The sequence below is a fragment of the Puntigrus tetrazona genome, chromosome 7 (genome assembly GCF_018831695.1).
Source record: "Puntigrus tetrazona isolate hp1 chromosome 7, ASM1883169v1, whole genome shotgun sequence".
NCBI classification, from domain to species: Eukaryota; Metazoa; Chordata; class Actinopteri; order Cypriniformes; family Cyprinidae; genus Puntigrus; species Puntigrus tetrazona.
In genome coordinates this window covers 41,490,333-41,509,109 of record NC_056705.1, presented here as the reverse complement: position 1 = coordinate 41,509,109, position 18,777 = coordinate 41,490,333, and the positions used below count along the sequence as shown (strand labels likewise).

At 39.7% G+C, this 18,777-nt stretch overlaps 1 protein-coding gene and 1 long non-coding RNA gene across 2 annotated transcripts in view; one reads left to right on the top strand and one right to left on the bottom strand.

The window, feature by feature from the left end:
- Window positions 1-18,777, bottom strand: part of LOC122348901 (receptor-type tyrosine-protein phosphatase S) — an 819,186-nt gene that overhangs the window by 189,980 nt on the left and 610,429 nt on the right.
- LOC122348908 lies at window positions 12,567-18,174 on the top strand. Its single transcript, XR_006251386.1, has 3 exons — window positions 12,567-12,670; window positions 16,597-16,600; window positions 18,165-18,174. It is a non-coding gene; the product is annotated as an uncharacterized LOC122348908 (long non-coding RNA).

Below are 18,777 nucleotides of genomic sequence, written 5' to 3'. Positions count from 1 at the left end.
GGAAGATCTCGTGTAAAGAAGGAAGGAGGAAGTTTAGTTCAAACGTGGAGCTCCTCAAAGAAAGGATGGGCTCTGAAATAATGCTGTAGGAGAAATGCTGCGTCTAAATATAGCACAGAGGAGACTTCTTATGAGTTCTTGTGTTTCATACTGGCCAAAAGGCTTAGTACAGTAGTGTGTTAATTGCCTCCTTATTTCATTTTATGAGCTATATTAACACGTCTTTCCTCCTTTATCTTCCTCGTAAGCTCATTTAGGATCTGTGAAACAAGGGTTGATGTGGACCAACAAATTCTCACACGGTTCTCGGTTGATGACTGAAGATGGCGGACTGGAAAGCAGGTCATTAAATGATTACTGCTTAGTTTTTCCACCCCACCTCTCTGCCTGAGATCAGACCTGTCTCCGTCCCTGCATCCATCCGTCTCACACACACTGACAAAAATGCATCCACCATGCCATGATAAACTACTGAGATTATTCTGCTCTAAGGAAGGAGGATCCAGGTCTACTTTTTGAAGTTGAGGTGAGGCCTGAACAGAGACGCACTTATTGCATATTTTGTCTTTCAGATGATTTTAATGCAAACAGTTTTTTGTTCATTGCTCTACAGCAGGGATGCCCAAACCTGCTTGACTCCAATCAAACCTTTCATTTTCAAGCGATCCCAAAGACCTTCTTTCGTTGCTTCGGGTGTGTTTGATTAGAGTTGGAGCTGAACTTTGATCACCAGGAGCATGATCGGGCATCCCTGCTCTACACAAACTATGCTATCAAGCTGAAAAGTAAGTTGTTTATTTTTGAGTTCATGGCCAAACGTATTTGAGCAGTTGAATGAAAGGTTTGCATTGAAAATAAATGAGAATAGGGTTAATGCTCGATCCCGTCCCCTTCAGGGCCCTTCTCAGAGCCGTCCGCCTGTGCTCCCGCTGGGTTCAGAGCTTTGAGGACACACTCCCGTGTGTGTGTTTAATGATTAGAATCCAGTTTCCCGAAGCAGTGCTTCTCAGCTCCACTCCTGGTGGTATATTTTAAGTTTGTTGTTTTATTCTGTATGTGCATAAAACACCAATTCACTCCTAAACTGCGATGTTTACACGATATTTATTCCTGGTTTGTAAGCACTCATGTTATACGCTGAAATAAATACATTTAAATGCTTTGAAAGTGGGATGTATTTTGTTTTTCATTAAGCAGGAATCTGATGCTTTGAAGAAGCAATTTGGTAAAACTGATTAGTTATCATTCATCTCAAGTAAAAGATGAACAGAGAACTAATGGTTCTATGTTACACACATGGAAACACGTGCTATTGCTTCTTATTTTGAAGAATATGTGCTATATAGTACCAAAAGAGGTTCCCCTATAATAACAAGCCAAAGAACCACTGTGATATAGTGCTATAAGACACGCCTCAAGCGCTTCTACATAGCAATGTGACACGTTCTGATAAAGAAGCGTTTGGTGCTATATAGCACCGTTATTTGTAGGTCGTTAAATTCTTTCCACAAATTCTCACATTTAAGGACAAGAGCCTAATTTTAATAATAAAACCTCCTGTTAAAGGCCACCTAACCAACTTAAATCCGCTTCTATGCGCGTCTCGCTGTAAGAAGTATCAATCTATATTTATTTACACATATACAATTTACTTTATGTTTTTAGGTTTAGTTAACAATACGAAACCTGCTCATTTGCATTTGTTTTCTACTGAAATCCACTTCTTCCAGCCCTGAAATGGCTGTGTTTTGGCTCTGAAGCTCACGAGCGCCGCTGTAAGTGCTAGCAGCAGCTGGTCAGCACGAGATGACCACTCCGGACGAGAGAGCGCTTCACCGCAGCAGTTCGCTTGTGTTTTTGTCCATTCGCTTTGGCCGAACTTTGATGTTCACAGAAGTTCTGGTTTAAAAACCTCCAAAAAGTCTCTCCTGAAAAATACATTCAAACAAACGCTATATATCTGTCTCCTGGAAGTGATGTCAAACTGCGACACAAGCATCGGAAGAGTTTTGCGGTCGCTCTATAATACAAGTCAGTCTGATGCTGTCGCCATTTCAAAGATGATTAAAAATATGAAGATGAAAAGCCCTCAAGCTGCCAAAGCCTTGCTAAACAATAACTCACTTTAGCTCTTATGAACATTCACTGACATTTGAACTCGTCGTTGTGCAAATATCAAGTTCAAATGAATAAACTTTGATCCGAGTTTGGTCAGAGCAGATTTCTGAAGATCTGATAAACCTTTTTTATGGAAATTCGCATACTCATTTTTTTACAGTTCAAAAGGTTCTGCGGAGAGGAATGACTCCAGAAACAAAAGACTTAAATTAGTCCGCGGAGGAGAGCAGGAACACGCCGCCTTGATCTCACCATCAGAAGCTCCAAAACGAGGAAAACTCCGTTACATGTCAAATATCACAAAAGGGTTTTATTTCAGGCCAAGTAGGAAAATAAAATGGCTGGAATAGCTGTGTACGGCGCACAAAACATCAGACAGCTTCATCCGTACAAACCCTGCGCTACGACTGATTGAATCGAGTGAATCGGGCCTTCGGTAAAACAGTGGTTCCCGCTGTGCATTCACCAGCAGGTGAGCTGAGAGGTAGAGACAAAGACAACGGCGCTAGAGAAGAAATCATATCAATGACCTCGAAAACACTGAAAACACAAGCCATCAGGACAACGGCCGCGCCTCAAGGATTCGCTTGTTCTTTAGAGATAAATCTGAATAAACTCGCTTCATAAACATTCACCTTCATTTGTCCTGCACACACACACACACACACACACACACACACACACGCTCTCGGTCTGTTTTATTTCTTGCTCTGCTGCTTGTTCTCTTTTCTTTTCATGTCTTTTTTTCTTTCTCCTCGTCTCCGTCTGTTTATCCGTCAGATCTTCTCAACAGCTCCCCAATTAGTTAACAAGGAAAAGCTGACTGGTTTGAGACTTTCAAACCCAACGACTCATACACTATCTGCAATTCAGATGAGAGGAGGATTAACGAAAGATAGATAGACAGACAGACAGATAGATAGATAGATGGATAGATGGACAGATAGATAGACGGATAGATGGATGAGCCTCTGAGGTTGAGATCCTCAGGAGAGAATCATTATTGATTGTGAACTAAGTGAAGTTTCCGTGTTTATTATCCGTTGTTCTGCTGATCTCTGCCTCGCATGGCTTTGTTCCTCAGACACTCACAGCTTCCTTTGTTGTTTCCAGCAGATTTGTCTCGATCGCTGCAGTTTTGCTCCGTTGAGTGTATGTTCTGTATGTCCGTCCTCTGATTAGCGCTGAGAGGAAAACATTACAAACCAGAGCTTTGCAGCGCTAATAATCTCGTTCTGCACTGTCCTGAACTCATTTACACTTTTAAAAGCTCTCTTTCGTCCGCTCTCGCTCGCCGGTGAAGAGCGCCTTCAGGAGTTTGTGGGTAAACGGTTCAGCTGTGAGAGTTTTGTGAGGATCAATATCTCTCAAAGGAGCCGGTTTGATCGAAAGAACGAGTGAGTTACTTTATTTTCTCTTTAATCTCTCTTTAGACCCCAGCTAATCTCTCTCGGTCCGCGGCGTGCGCCCAGGTGAGCGTGCTAACGCTAGCCCATCGCTTTAATGTTTCAGCTCTTTCTCATTCATCTGATCAGAAAGCCTTGGCATGGCATCCTTCAGGGGATCTGACTGCAGCTAATCTCCAGGCGTTACGGACCTTCTTCTGCTTCCTGTTACAGGGACCCATGAAAACACAACATACGCTGGGGCCATCGGCACTACGACATCTCCTCAGCGTTTTCCGCCTGACTGCAGGTCAGCGGTCGACTTGTCCTCGGGATTCGAGGATAAACATGTGGGACAGAAACGATGGTGAGACGAAAGAGACGGCCTCCTTCGAGCAGCAGACGTTCCTCTGGGTCTCTGTCTCTCAGCTACCTGTCCTGCTAATTGGCCGCTTATGTGTTTTGTGTAAAGTTATTTTAAGTCGTTTAGGTAAGAAGACGCCTGTTAAGATCATAATTAGTTTTTACTCGAGGGAGATCTTCGCCTCAGATTTCTCTTTAGTCTAATTTTGCGAGCTGGAGAGGCAGCAGATGGCATCTGATCCGGATACGGTTGCTCTGTTCTGACAGTCCTTTCAGCGCCGGACTCGGTTACTATCGCTAAGTGACACTGTTTTGTTGATTCGACTAAAGTTAAGTAAAAAAAAATTGGATTAAAACGAAAATAAAATTCATTAAATAATTTTAGGAAACTGAGGTACAAATGAATGAAGATAAATAACCGGTTTGTTTCGTCATCAGACACTTTCTACTTCACCAGGAAAGCGATGGTTTGAAGAAAAGTCTTGATGCTGGACGCAGTTTATTCTTCCGTCTTCTCCAGACGCTCACTGATGGACTCGCGGATGATCGTGATGTTTTTATCAGACTCTCATTCCGACGGCACCCATTCACTTCCATTACCAAGACACATTTCTCCAGATCTGATGAAGAAACACGCTCCTCCTGATCTCGGACGGCCTGAAGATGAGGATGTTTTTCAGCACTTTTTCATCCTTGGGTGAACTACCTTCCCTCTGAAAGTTCCTGCACTATCCAGTAAATCCATGGAGAAGCGTGCCGTTCCAGGAAGCTCCTGAAGGAGAAAGAGCGAGCAGACCGGCATGACTTGTTTTCATAGAACAGTTACGTTTTTAGTCATATTTTTGGTTTGTTAGCGTCAGCTGAGTCAGGTTTCTGTGATCTATGATCTTATCTAAGGCCAGGAGGACTGAGACGGCGCGGAGCTGAGCACAAACACTCCTTAAGAGCTTTCTTATGTTCCGTGGAGTCGGTTTGCCACTAATCACACACTAGACGTGTCAATCACAAGATCATTCTGCTCCATCGCTGCAGAAACCTTCACTTCTGGACACAAACACAGACACACTGTGCCACAGGAGAGACCGCGCAGCTCTGAAAACCCTCCATCACACGCAGCTAGACAGAAAACAAGGATGAGTTCAGTGATCGGTGACAGCACACAGTTTCCAGCGTATCGTTTTGTTTATAATAAACAGACTAATATTTCGTGAGCAGCTGTCCTCGCAGATGTCTAATTGGTTTAATTGAACAAGAGAGCTGAAATCAAACTGTATCAAACTGCCTGACAGATGTTAGATGAGAGAGAGACAAGCAGACAGAGAGAGATCATCTCTGGAGCTGAAACAGTTCTGGGTCACTGCTGTAGAAGAACACCACGCCGGGCTCTTCTTCTGCTGAATGACCCAAAGTTGAGGTTTCACACCTAAAACGCAATTATAAAGAAACATCTGATGTTACTCTAACAAATACCATTACAATCTAGAGTCTACAGTCTGATTATTATCTGTTTTGAGTACAGCTTTCCAGGCTCGGATGATCTTCGGGTCGAGCAGAACTTTCATATTGGCTTTTGTTCAAAAGTTGTTGCTTAATGTTAAACTTAATGTCAGACCAAAAGTGGTGCAGAGGCTGTATGTCAGTAATACTCTGAAGAACGAAGCACAACTTCACAGCACCGTGCCTTCACGACCCCAACAAGATGATTTCATCTTAATTAACAAAATACATCAATTTCTAATCATTTATGTGGACCTGCCGAGAATCGTGGGTAAAGTCAGGAGAAAAACATAAATCCAGTCTTGCTCTAATAGTACATTTTAGCTCTATCGTGAATCTGCTTTTGAACGAAATAAGTCTTAATAAATATGTTTATTAGGCATTTATAAGACGTGAGTTCAAAACGGCTTAACATTTGAAAGGTATCGCACTAAAATCCCCTTTATCCATGCATTTATAACAGATTATCAATGATTTATAATGCATTTGTAAATGAGTTATTGGTCATTTATGAACACATTTATAAACCCTTTATAAAGGGAACCTTAATGTAAAGTGTTACCAGGATTTTTATAAGAATAAACATTTTGTGGCTAATGTCAATTATCACAGAATGGAATTTTCATCATTTTCCGTCATTGTGGAGTAAATGAAAAACAGTTTTTATGCTAATCCTCCTAAATATCTCTAATTCTTTCAAAAAGATTGTCTTTGGTCCCAGCCACACAGAAATGACAGGTTTTTTATATTTTCTATCATTTATGATGAACACTTCTCCAAATGTTGCTGCATCTGTGTTATCTTGTGCTAATTAGCAGCTTGCTCTAACCGTCGCCGTGTTTTTAATGTGGCTCTTCAGATATCACATTAACCATGTTTTTTCTCAGTAGCTAACACACAGCTACTGTCAACTAAAAACACAATCTCCAAACTATACACCAACTTACACACAAACCCCAAACTCTCAGGTCAAAAGCAAATATTCTAGTCAAAAGCATCATCTTATATATAAGACTTTGTCCTCAGATGATGCACCAACCCACCAAATACACTCCAGTGCCCAGAGAACACTACTGAGATCACGCCTATAGGGGAATAACCCTTTTTCTACACAATCTCTGTTACAGTATGAATAGAGGGGTGCAGGTACAGTAAAAATCAGCAATAAACTCACATTCACATTCATTACACTACTGTGCAGAGATCTTACAGTAACACTACAAGAGAAAAGTTCAAAGACCGAACAACTGAATATACAGTAAACATACAGTGGAAAATACTTTACAGAAATAAATGCATAATGAATGAATGAATTGATTCAGCATCCTCTGCAAAACTGCATTACCGTATCGGCGCATGTAAGGGATATTGAACTACAAATCAATTGAACTGTAATGAGTTCGAGGGTTCAACGTGTGCTACGGTATTTACTGTAGGTCCTCACGCAGAAGAACGTGCTCAAATATAGCGCTTAGTGTTTTCACAACAGGATCTCATAATTCATATGCATTTTACGTGCATGTGCGACATGTACTTACATTTTCACAGCCACTAAAATGTGCAAAACTGACTTTTAGCATCTAAACGTATAAATACGTATGTATTTTCAGCATTTAGTCGTACAAAACTGACATATAGACTACACTTAAAAATGTTCCCTTATGTATATTGAAATTGCAGCATTAATTTAATATATATATATATATACCTTATTTGCAACTGCATTAGTAAACAGTTTACTTAACAAGAAATAATAACATTTTATTCTGTTCTAAGTTCACAAAAACAGGTCATGTTTTACAAAAACTTAATAATGTTAAACAAGACTTAATTTTAAACCCTTTAAAATAATAAAAAAACATTTCTTCCAGAAAAGATTAAAAGATTACCAGGTTACTTCTGGTACTGCTTTTGGAACTTTCCCAATAAATAAATGATTGTAATTGCATTTCTCTGTATGCCATGTTTTTCTAATACTGTACAGAGATATATTTTTTTAAATGCTAGGTGCTTACAAAAATGGTTATTTTCTTGCATATTTCAGCCAGTTGCATTTTATATTTTTACTTTCGATATAAAATGGGTGGGTTTAGGTTTGGGGTTAAGGGGTCTGAAACGTCAAAATCACTTATTGGCCAAATGATAAAATGCACTCATACAAATATCTTATTAAATAAAATATTTGACACTTTTTAACTAAAAATACGTAGCGATTTGTGAGTTTTAAATGTTGAAATAAGTTTAAATTGTACGTTTTAGCATGAGCATCACTTACAAAAGTGCTTGTAAATGTTACAAGGCTGGGTTTCTGAATGAGAACATATTAAACCAAGTGAAATGTATTAAAAGTGTCTTCTGTGTGCTGTTCTCCTCAGCAGCTGGATGAATGTGATCTAAACCTTCAGGTCGTGGGTTCGAGTCCCGACCACAAGAAGCGGTGCAGAAACTCAGTTCTTGCTGCTGGCAGATACTGTATTGATGAACAGATCAACGCAGCCTTGATGAGCAGAAGAAACTTCTTTCAGTGTAACGGGACAAAAAGCTGATTCTTCAGGGTTCCTCGGTCGGCCTCTTCAGCTGGTGGTGGATTCATCGACGACACGCGAGGTCTTTCGTGTGAACGTGAATAAAACACACTCATGATGTCATGGGTTCAACATTCACTCGGCTGGCTGCGGAAAGTCCAGACCTTTACACAAATACATCATCATCTTCATTATCTTCATCATCGTTCACACAAACTCACAGGTTTTATAAACTCTTCTCTGCTCAACTTTCTTTTCATCGTCTTTTTTTTTGCCGTGGCATCAGGGGAGTAAGACGTGAGAAGCACACACACACGCAGACGTGAGAAGATGCAGGATCTTGGCGAATAAAAACAGTGAAAGGCTGTAAATGAATGTTCATCACACGTTTGGAGCGAGATCGTGAGAGAATGTTCTAATTTTAAACCCTCTGCGTTCTCGCCAGGGCCCGGCGTGTTAGCGAGCCAAAACTTGATCAGAACTCAACACTCAACTCGCTCGCTGGCTCTCGGAGGAAGGTGGACGACACGACTCTCATGTTGGTTTAATGATCTCCCACGCACACACACACACACACACACACACGCGCGTGAACCAGCGGGCGGCGGCCCGAACACACGGCTGCCAAACGCTCGAGATCGAAGCAGTTCATCCGGGAAACTCATTAACGAACACGGACCGCTCCGTATCTGGACCCTGAACTAAAGAGAGTCTGACTGCGACCAGAAAAAGGTGGCCAACTATTACTATTATTATTATTATATTGATATATTTTCCCCACTCAAAATTATTTGTTTTGTTTTGCGAATTTACTCGTATTCAAGCTATACAAAAATATGCTGAAGAAATACTACAAAACTAAAGTAATGAATGTTTTTCTAGTTGTATTTGATACTTGCATGTCTTTTGGCACCTTCTTCAAAACAGTTTGAAACTCGTTTGGAGAAATGCGTGATGTGATCACGAACATATCATTCACGTCTAAGTGTTCTTGCCATCAGAGTAAACTAGAAGGAACACACACACGTGTCCAGCAGGGGCTCCATATTTAACAACTGTACTCAATCACCTGTAAAAACAAATCAATGTTAGCGCTGGAGATCAGTTCTGGAGCTGAATTAAACATTGGCTCTGATCGATGCTCGTTCGAGCTGCTTTTCAGTCTTTTCCTGCACGCAGCAGATCTGTTTCTGACAGATGATGTGTCAATCTGTCATCTCTCGCTGTTACCATGGACGACGCCCGCCATCTCTGACCTCATTGTAGTTGGTGGCGTCATTATTTGTTAACATTCCAGCAGTAAAACATGTTTTACCAGTGCCAGGACGGCAGGCAGAGATCATTAGCAAAGCGCCTCACAAAGCGACGCACGGATCGATTCCCGCTCTGGGCCCGGACGGGCGCTTCGACTCGCCAAAGAGCTGCGGTGAAACGCAGCTAATGAGCCGGAGAGAGACCGAGTTCCTCAAAAATGACACTGTTTGCTCAGTAAATGCTTTTTAAATCAACATCATCATCTCCAGGATAATAAATGCACCGCTGCGCTTTGGTCCAAAACCTGAGTGCGCTGCCTAACGTAGGGAGCATGCGCGAAGTCATTGTGGCGTCTGTTTCAAATCCCAAACCGAGAGAAACGTCACTTTTAGAGTTTAGAGCCCCAGACAGACTTCTTCTGAAGTTCGGTGATCAGTTTTGTAGCTTCTTTCTGTTTCCGATCACCATAAACCGACAGAGAATGATGGATCTATCTATCTACTGTACACACACACACACACACACACACACACACAGCATAGGGTTTCGTGAGCTGACTTTCTTCCAGATCCTGAAACAAACTGCTCAACGTGACGCAGCGTGAAGCTCTCGCTAATTCACATCCATTCATCATTCACTGTGCAATTAACATTTCCCCAGCAGACCGTCGTCTTGTTTAGAGAGACAATGTACGAGCTGTTAAAGCACAGACAGCAGCGGCACACACACTCATACACATCAAATTAAAGTCATCCAGCCTTCAGAAAACATCCATCATCTCAAATCGTTCTCACTCCCAGCTTCCACGCTGGCAAGCTTTCCTTTAAAGAGTGTCGTTCTAGTTTCTCCTCCATCATTGATATCATTTATAGAGTCACGTCATGTTACTCATACAATCAAGAGCAGAAGAACATCGTGGAACAGAAGCCCGGGTCACAAAAATACACTGTAAAAAGTAACACCTAGATCTAACTTATAAAAAAGTGAGGCAAGTGGCTGCATTGGATGTTTTAAGTTGAGTCAACTTGCAGTCTTTTTTAAGTATAATAAACACAGTAACATTACTTAATACAAATGCAACAAAATCAAGTTGAGGTAACTAATAGTACTAGTATTACTTAGATAAACCTACTTTTCTTGGTACAGGTAACTTATTTATGGGTTGCTACAAGCAACCTGTACTCATTTTAATTAGGTTTTATGAACTTTATGTTTTTAGTAAAATTAATCTAATCATATTTGAATAAACATTTTAATTGAGTCCTGACTATACCCTCAGAAAGAAATTTAAATGTTTATATTCTAAACCCTACAGTGATTAACTTTATATAAACAGACTGTCAATAACAATTACAAAATCAATTGAAGAAGAAAAAGATAGGATAGACTGAAGACAACATTTATTCAGTGTCAACCAGTGTCACATTTAACAGTGACTACAAAACAGGCCATTAATGTGGCTGCACATGTACACAATAATATAAAACAAACATTGTGTAAGTGTAATTTCAACCTGTTCTGAACAGTTAAGTGAAATAGCCAAACTGCCCAATCTGCAATGTTTAGATAAATGTAACTGTGAGCCATAACATCACATTGTATTGTCAAAAACAAACGAAAAAGAAAATCTCAAGATTTTTTGTATTTTAAATCAAAATACTTGTAAAATTCAGAGACTTGTAAAATGATGGCAAACAATGTCAGATGTCATTGAGAAAACATCTAAGATAACTTAATGAGGAGATTGGTATACTTGGATGATGGCTTAGGACGCATGGGGTCCAATCCACAAACAGCCTCTGATATATCTCGAATGTGTACACCAACTTTGGGGATACTTGAGGTCGAGGGCATATGTAAGTCCAAACAAGAGGCAGCATGCTTTCGACAGGTTTGGCACACCTCTGACCACGGGCTTTCCTTCTATGATAATTCCAATTGTGTCGGGATGATGGCACATGTAAATTTTCAGTGGGCAACTGCCAAGCTCAGCCTGCACCTCGCTTTCATCATGACTCTATTGGTGGAAACAAACAAACAAAAAAATAATCAAGAGTTAGGTCAGATGAACAGGCAATGAGAGCAGACAGGTAAAAGACAGAAAAGACACAAAGTCAAAATTTTACTTTTGTTGCTAAAGGTGGTGAATATTAGATACTTTGCAATTTTACCTATGTTTTACTTACCTGGGAATAGTTATAGCTGCAATTGTATCTTTTCTTAATTTTTTCTTACCTGAATATGAAGCTTGAAGACCCCTCAGGTAACAAAAGTGCTTGGGTATCTAAAGACCAGGAAAATACATGTTAGAATAAAGTTAAAAATCAGTTGTAAATGTAATTGATTTAAGTAATAGGTTAGACATAGTTTTGCAGAATAATTCTTTGCAGAATAAAAAAAACGTGGATCAAATCTCTAAAATCAGACAGAGAAGTCTAAACATACATCTCTACAGTCAGTTCTGTGCATCTACTTTAGTAATGCAAAAGTATAATAACATGATCTCTGATTTGCCCGCAAAACTATTGCCTGAAGGCTCTAAACTGTGACCGTTTCGATCACATATGATTCGAAATAATCTGTGCAATCTAAAAATATAACGGAGGGCATTTGTGCAACTAATTAATACCTAAGTATTTGCGTTTTTAAACAAGTCCATCCTAAATGTTGTAACAGTGGCCATGTTAGCAGGTGCTGCTAGTAACAGGTGAGCCACTGCTATCAAATTCACTAGCATCTCTGCTGCTGATAACGCAGCTGCAAAGCCCACCGGAGACCGCATTGTTAATATGAAATGAAATAAGTTCTGTAGTCATGGCTACTATGTGTTTTAAGGCTACTTTGGCTTTAATTTTTACCAATAATATCATTTTTAACCGTTAGTTAAGCGTTAACTTAAACTAGCCTAGTACTAATGTTAACTTAGGTTAACTTTTACCTTAGCGTTTAATGTCCAATATTTTCATTATCAGAGCGGCCGTTGTCGGCTTGTCGTATGCAGGATAGCTGGCTATACAGTGCAATTTGCAAACCTAACCTCAGCTCCTAGTAGAGTAAGCGATTTCGCGTGATTCTACATCAATCACTCCGGTTAAATTTGCTCAACTTACGTGTTAATCAGTCCCTGAAAAGATCCGCTGCAGCGTTCAAACAGTTGAAGTGTCGAAGATGCTGCATCTGCCTGGGCAAGTCCCCGCCAGTGAAAAATGGATAATGCCAACTACTAAAAATTTTTTAAAATATTTACGTTTGATGAACAAACCTGTCACACGACAACTGCTCTAATAAATTGTGTATGTCAACTCACTTTTATAACATTTCTTGTACACAACAACCATATACAAATAACTACCCAAATAAATTGCAATAGCTTTACTTAAAATATATTGTTATATAAAAACTGATATATTTTAAGTAAGAGAAATATATTAATACGTTTTAGTATAAAACAAATAAAATAAACTAGATTAAAACTATTTAAAGTATTTAAAACCTACTTTGTGGGTGTAGCACTTTTTTACAGTGTAGGTTATAAACACACATAGGAACATTTTTATTTAAATGCTTCTACAAAATGTTAAAATGTCACGTTTTGTTGGCTCTATTGTAAGGTTGCTAAAACATTTATTTTGAATATTATATTTAAATATTTTAAGAGCAATAAATTGACCAGTTTTCTAACGTAACTAGAGCTACAACAATATTCAGAGGTAACTAAAAATATGAAAACATTCAAGTATGAATATCATGCAGACGTTCAAAGAATGAGTATTTATTTTTATATCATAATAACATATATCGAGTAAAAATATCATCTTGAGGACGTTCAGAGATTGTTGTTCTAAGAGTTTCACCAACATGAGAACGTATATAGATATTAGTGATAGTATAAGTTGACTTGTTGATAAAAGGTTCACAGGAAGTGATGTATCTACACAATACATGAACGCTCTCCTTTGATCTGTATACATGGGGAGCCGTATCCTATCATCCCGGTCACTCAGATTCATCCACTTTAGGCCCTTTTGCATCTTTTGTGGTCTGTAAGTACTTCCTGTAGAGATCGGTCTCTTCTGGGAATGACCTTTAGAGGACCGAGGTCATGTTGTTCACAAAACAACTCAATTATTCTGAACGGCCCAGTCGTCCACCGCTCATGAAAGGGGCACGAGTTTGACTCTTCTAAATCCAAATACTACTTAGGAAACGTTATGTTTCTTAGAAAAATAGAGCTACAGCCAGTAATTCTACACTTCTTAATATTCAAACACCACATCTCTGCCCCTTTCTCAATCATTTCCGCGCTTACACAATCTCCCACTAACTAAAGCACGTTTCTCCACCCGCTTGCTCACCAACACACATTTAACAGCCGCACACTTCCCGTGTCTCACACACTTCCTGTATTTAATCACAGAGCTCCTCCCACTTCCCCCTCGGCTCCACCCCTTCACTCGGGTCGCTGTTAAAGCGTTAAATTGATCCCAGGCCGATCTGTGTCTTTGAGCACCTGTCTGAGCGTGAGTTTCTCATTAAGATCGGCGCGCGAGGAATTACCGTGTCTGATCAGTAAGAAACAAACTCTTAATGACTGACTCGTTCTCATTTACACAGCAGATTATGCTAATACAATCATAATTCACGCTCTCAGGAGCGACTAAATAACCTGTTCTCGACACGCTGATTAAATCAGCTCGACGCTCTTGATTCTTTGGCGTCGCCGCCGTGAGCTCTTGCCTTAAACGCTCTTTTAATTACAGCCCGGCTTCTCCTGTCGCCGGGGCACTTTGGTCACAGCCGTCCTGGTTATTTATTGCGGAAAATCACCCTACACATTTATAATGCAGAGAATGTCAAGCTTTTGTTTTTGTGCGTTTGACAGAAATGGTTTCTAATTAGCACTTCCTGCTGCAGAGAGCCGATCTGAACCAGGGTGCGACTCACTGACCCCCAACGGCACGTATTCCCTGTGAAGAAGATTTTAACATCCCTTTAAGCTTCTTGAGGATCAGGGTCTGGCGATCCATCATCACAGAATAATGTACACCAGCCTTCAAAAATATTTTTTGATGGTAATCCATCAAGGATGCATTCAATTTTTAAAAGTGAGAGCCTGTATAATAAATGGCGTTCTTTGCGGTGAATTATGAATAATCAAAGTGCATCACGGGTCGCACAAACAAATGTTTTCTTTCTTCATCGGGGACCAGATGCATGCAGCCAGTTCAGCAGAACTTCTACGAACACGAGCGGATGTGTTAATAAAGCAGGTCTCTGCCGTGGTTTCTCTGGCGATACCTGCTCCATTTACAGAGCTCTCTGCAGCACACACTCACACTCGGATACAATCTCATTTACCAGGAACTACGCTCTTGATATTAGCAGGTCTTGATATCCACTAGGAAGCGCTCCGTGTGTGTGTGTGTGTGTGTGTGTGTGTGTGTGTGTGATATCCCGCTCAGCAGATTTACAGCAGTGTTATCACGGTTCGTACCCTCTGCACTTCTCCGCAGCAGCATGAATAATGACCGATCGCTGCAGGACTCGATTTAAATGTCTCTTCAGGAGGCTGGAAATGACACACAACATGTGAACTAAACTGAGAACCGAATCAGTCAGCTTCTTTCTGCATCTACTTTCTGATTTGGTCCGCCGCTGTTTTCCGTCTTATTCAACAGATAGAGTCTGAGGGTAGACGAGCTCTGTCAAAAAGCGTCGCTGCACACCAATGACCTCCTTCCTCGGATCACTGACCGAATCGAGAAACAGCTCTTTAATTGAAGGGACAGTTCGGTCAAAACCAGCCGGTCATCATTTACTCGCCTTCAAACCTCTATGACTTTCTTTCTTGTAGCGGAGCTTTCAAACTTCAAAGAAACTCAAAAGCAACATAAAAGTATCTTAAAAGCGCTCCGTCTTTTCATGTGTTTTTCACGTCAAACAGCCGTTTGTGGGAGAAACAGAAGAAATTTTAGTTTCCATCAAGGTCAAAGAAGGCTTTAGTTATGCGGGCGCTTTCATGAAGCTCCGGTTCTCGTTCAGCATGATTACGTGAAGAAGAAAACAATGCAATATTTTAATGAATCCTTTTTGTGTTTAATGGAAGAAAGAAGCCATACTTGTTTGAAATGAGACTGAGAGAAATAATGACAGAATGATCATTTCTGTGAGGTGAACCCTTCAGGACACTGATGTCCGGTCTCTAGCAAGAACATTGCTTTCTCCCAGTCATTCAAACTAATGACGTCCAGACACTACAGACGAGACGCCAAAAGAGTCAAAAGAGAAAATGTAGAGATGTCCGTGAAAACAGATCTTCGGAATAATTATTTTCATTGTTCACAGCCGCTCCATGAAATCCTTTAATTCTATCTCACGTATGAATCTACATAACAGTCTGTAACGCACAGTTAAGTCATATAACAGCACTTTCTCTCTCTCTCTCTCTCTCTCTCACAAACTTCACCGCTGAGTTTCCAATTACCGGCAGCAAACAGGGAGAGACGGCATTTCTCTTCAGATCTTTTAAAAGCTGCCCAGAGCTTTGGATCATTAAAGTCACACTCAATAAATGACGTTCAATAGAAAATCTGAAAAAAAAAAATCAGCAGTCTCGCATTCATAGCGAAATAGGATTATATTATTGAAGGCTTTTTGAAAGGATGGCAATTAGAGAAAGATATAATGCATTTACTGAGGATTTAATATAAAATCCTGCCATCCATCCATTTATCTATCTATCTATCTATCTATCTATCTATCTATCTATCTATCTATCTATCTATCTATCTATCTATCTATCAGTCTGTCAATCCGTCCATCCATCTATCTATCTATCTATCTATCGTCTATCTATCTATCTATCTATCTATCTATCTATCTATCTATCTATCTATCTATCTATCTATCTGTCCATCCGTCCGTCTGTCCATCCATCCATCCATCCATCCATCCATCCATCCATCCATCCATCTATCAATCTATCTATCTATCCATCTATCGATCAGTCTGTCTATCTATCTATCTATCTATCTATCTATCTATCTATCTATCTATCTATCTATCTATCTATCTATCTATCTATCTATCTATCCATCCATCCATCCATCCATCCATCCATCCATCCATTTATCTATCTATCTATCAATCTGTCCGTCCGTCCGTCCATCCATCTATGCATTCATCCATCTATCTATCTATCTATCTATCTATCTATCTATCTATCTATCTATCTATCTATCATCCATCCATCCATCCATCCATCCATCCATCCATCCATCCATCCATCTATCTATCTATCTATCTATCTATCTATCTATCTATCTATCTGTCTATCTATCTATCTATCTGTCCATCCATCCATCCGTCCATCCATCCATCATCTATCTATCAAATCAATTGCACTAGAGCTCAGTGTCCTCCAGCAGACACAGGTGGCGCTGTTCTTCTCTCAGAGGAGTCTAAAGCATCATAAAGTGAGTGTAATGTAATGAAACTCCAGCGCTGCAGTACGCATGTCTACAGATCAACAGTCTAATATTTCCTCATATGTCAGCATTAGTAATGCTATCTATTGTTTTTCCGAGGCATGTTAGCAGAGCTAAAATTGGAGCAGTAATGCAATCTAGAGCACATTAGCACTCGAATGTAAAACTCAGAGGGTATGTAGAGCACACTAAAGTGTGGATCAACACACACCTTCTTCTCACTGTGATACTAATCTCTGTTTCATTATTGGGTTGCGTCACAAAAATGTAAGAAATTATGTAACATCGCCTTCTTGATTGGCACTTAATAAATAATAAACAGATCAAAACATGTCAAGCTAATGACAACTTTTCCTTTTGTATGTCAAAAGAAAAATAGCGAGCCATCCAAATCCATCTAAAGTCTCCCTACTGTGCAATTAAAAAATATTGAATAAAAAATATATATATATATATATATATATATATATATATATATATATATATATATATATATATATATATGTGTGTGTGTTTTTATTTTTTTATGATATATCTCAATAAAGTCTGTGTAAAGTCATTATATTTCCTGTTTGTTGCTTTTCTTAAATCATCTGTTTTATTAATACATTTAGAGAAACATTGTTCAGTACTGAATGTGTCAGCTGTCGCCGTTTAACTTATTCTTTCAGCAGAACCTTGTTGCATAAACTGTCTCCCTTCTCAAATGTATGAAGTGCGAAATTTTGGTTGCATACATTATTGACTGCTGGCCTAGAAATATCCCCGGTGTAATTTCAGAAATGGTCACCTTAAGAACGAATGATATTTCAGCAGCTTATCACCATGCGGACCTCCTTAGCATTTGTGATTATGTAATTAAATGTTTATATCCTTGTGAGGCCAGTGTTTCCTCAGATCGGTCTGACTGGGTTTATTAATTACCAGAGACATTAAATGAAAAAGAGGAGTAATGAATTTGAGAGCTGAGAGCATGAGCTGTGCAGAGAGCAGGTTACAGAAAACAGCTTCAGTTCACATTTCCACAAGTTTCTACAGCTTCTAAAAATAGAGACAAAAGGAAGAGGCCTAGACCCTGGAGACCAAACCTCTCCCCTCTCTCTCTCTCTCTCTCTCTCTCTCTCTCTCTCTCTCTTTGTTGTGAAAACTGAACTGCAGGATATTTTCACAATAAGCAGGTTGAGATAGACAGATTCGGTTCTCTTTTAAGTGTCTAATCAAATCCTGTGAAACATCTCACATCAAGGTAGTCATTTATGACCAGTGTCTCCGTCAGTCTGGAGAAACAGACGTTTCAGAGTTTTTAGATTGAAATCAAATTTTTCCTTCAATAATCTGATGATAACTCACACAATCCACCAGCTGGAGACATGCTGTCAGAAACGCCTCAGGGCTGATACCAAGAGAAACCACCTCAGATATTAAATCGCTGCAGAGCTATCTGATTGCTGTAGCTCTAACTGTGCTAGCATAGTGCTAGCAACACCAGCATCAAGGGTTCAACTGCTGCAGGAAGTTGTGTTGGGTCTGATCAGAATCAACTCAGGTCTGGTTTAATATCACCTTGGGTCTGATCTCAATAGAATCAGTTCAATACAATATTAGAACAAAATCAGTCTGGGTCTTACCTCAGAACAGAACATGAGAACCTCAGGCCTGATCTCAGAAAAGTAGAACATCAGGTCTGATATCAGAATCTATTTAGGAAGGTTTACATTAGAAAATAATCACAAAGGTCTGATCTCAGCATAGAATCATCTTAGATCTGATCTCATATCACATCCACTCTGATTTCAGAATATAATAATTTCATGTCTGATCTAAGAACAGAATCATCTCAGATCTGATCTCATATGTTTTTGGGTCTTATCTCAGGTCTGACCTCATATCACCTCAGGTCTGATCTCAGAACAAAATCATCTTAGGTCAAAATCAACGTGGTTTTAAACTCTCAGAACAGAATCACAGGTCTCAGGTTTGATCTCAATAGAAACAGGTCAGGTCTGATCTCAGAACAGAAAAATGTCTGGTCAGATATCAGGAAATGCCATCTAAGGTCTGATATCAGAACAGATTCATCTCATTTCTGAACTCAGAACAGAATTTCTGAACAGAATCACCTCATGTCTGATCTAAGAACAGAATCAT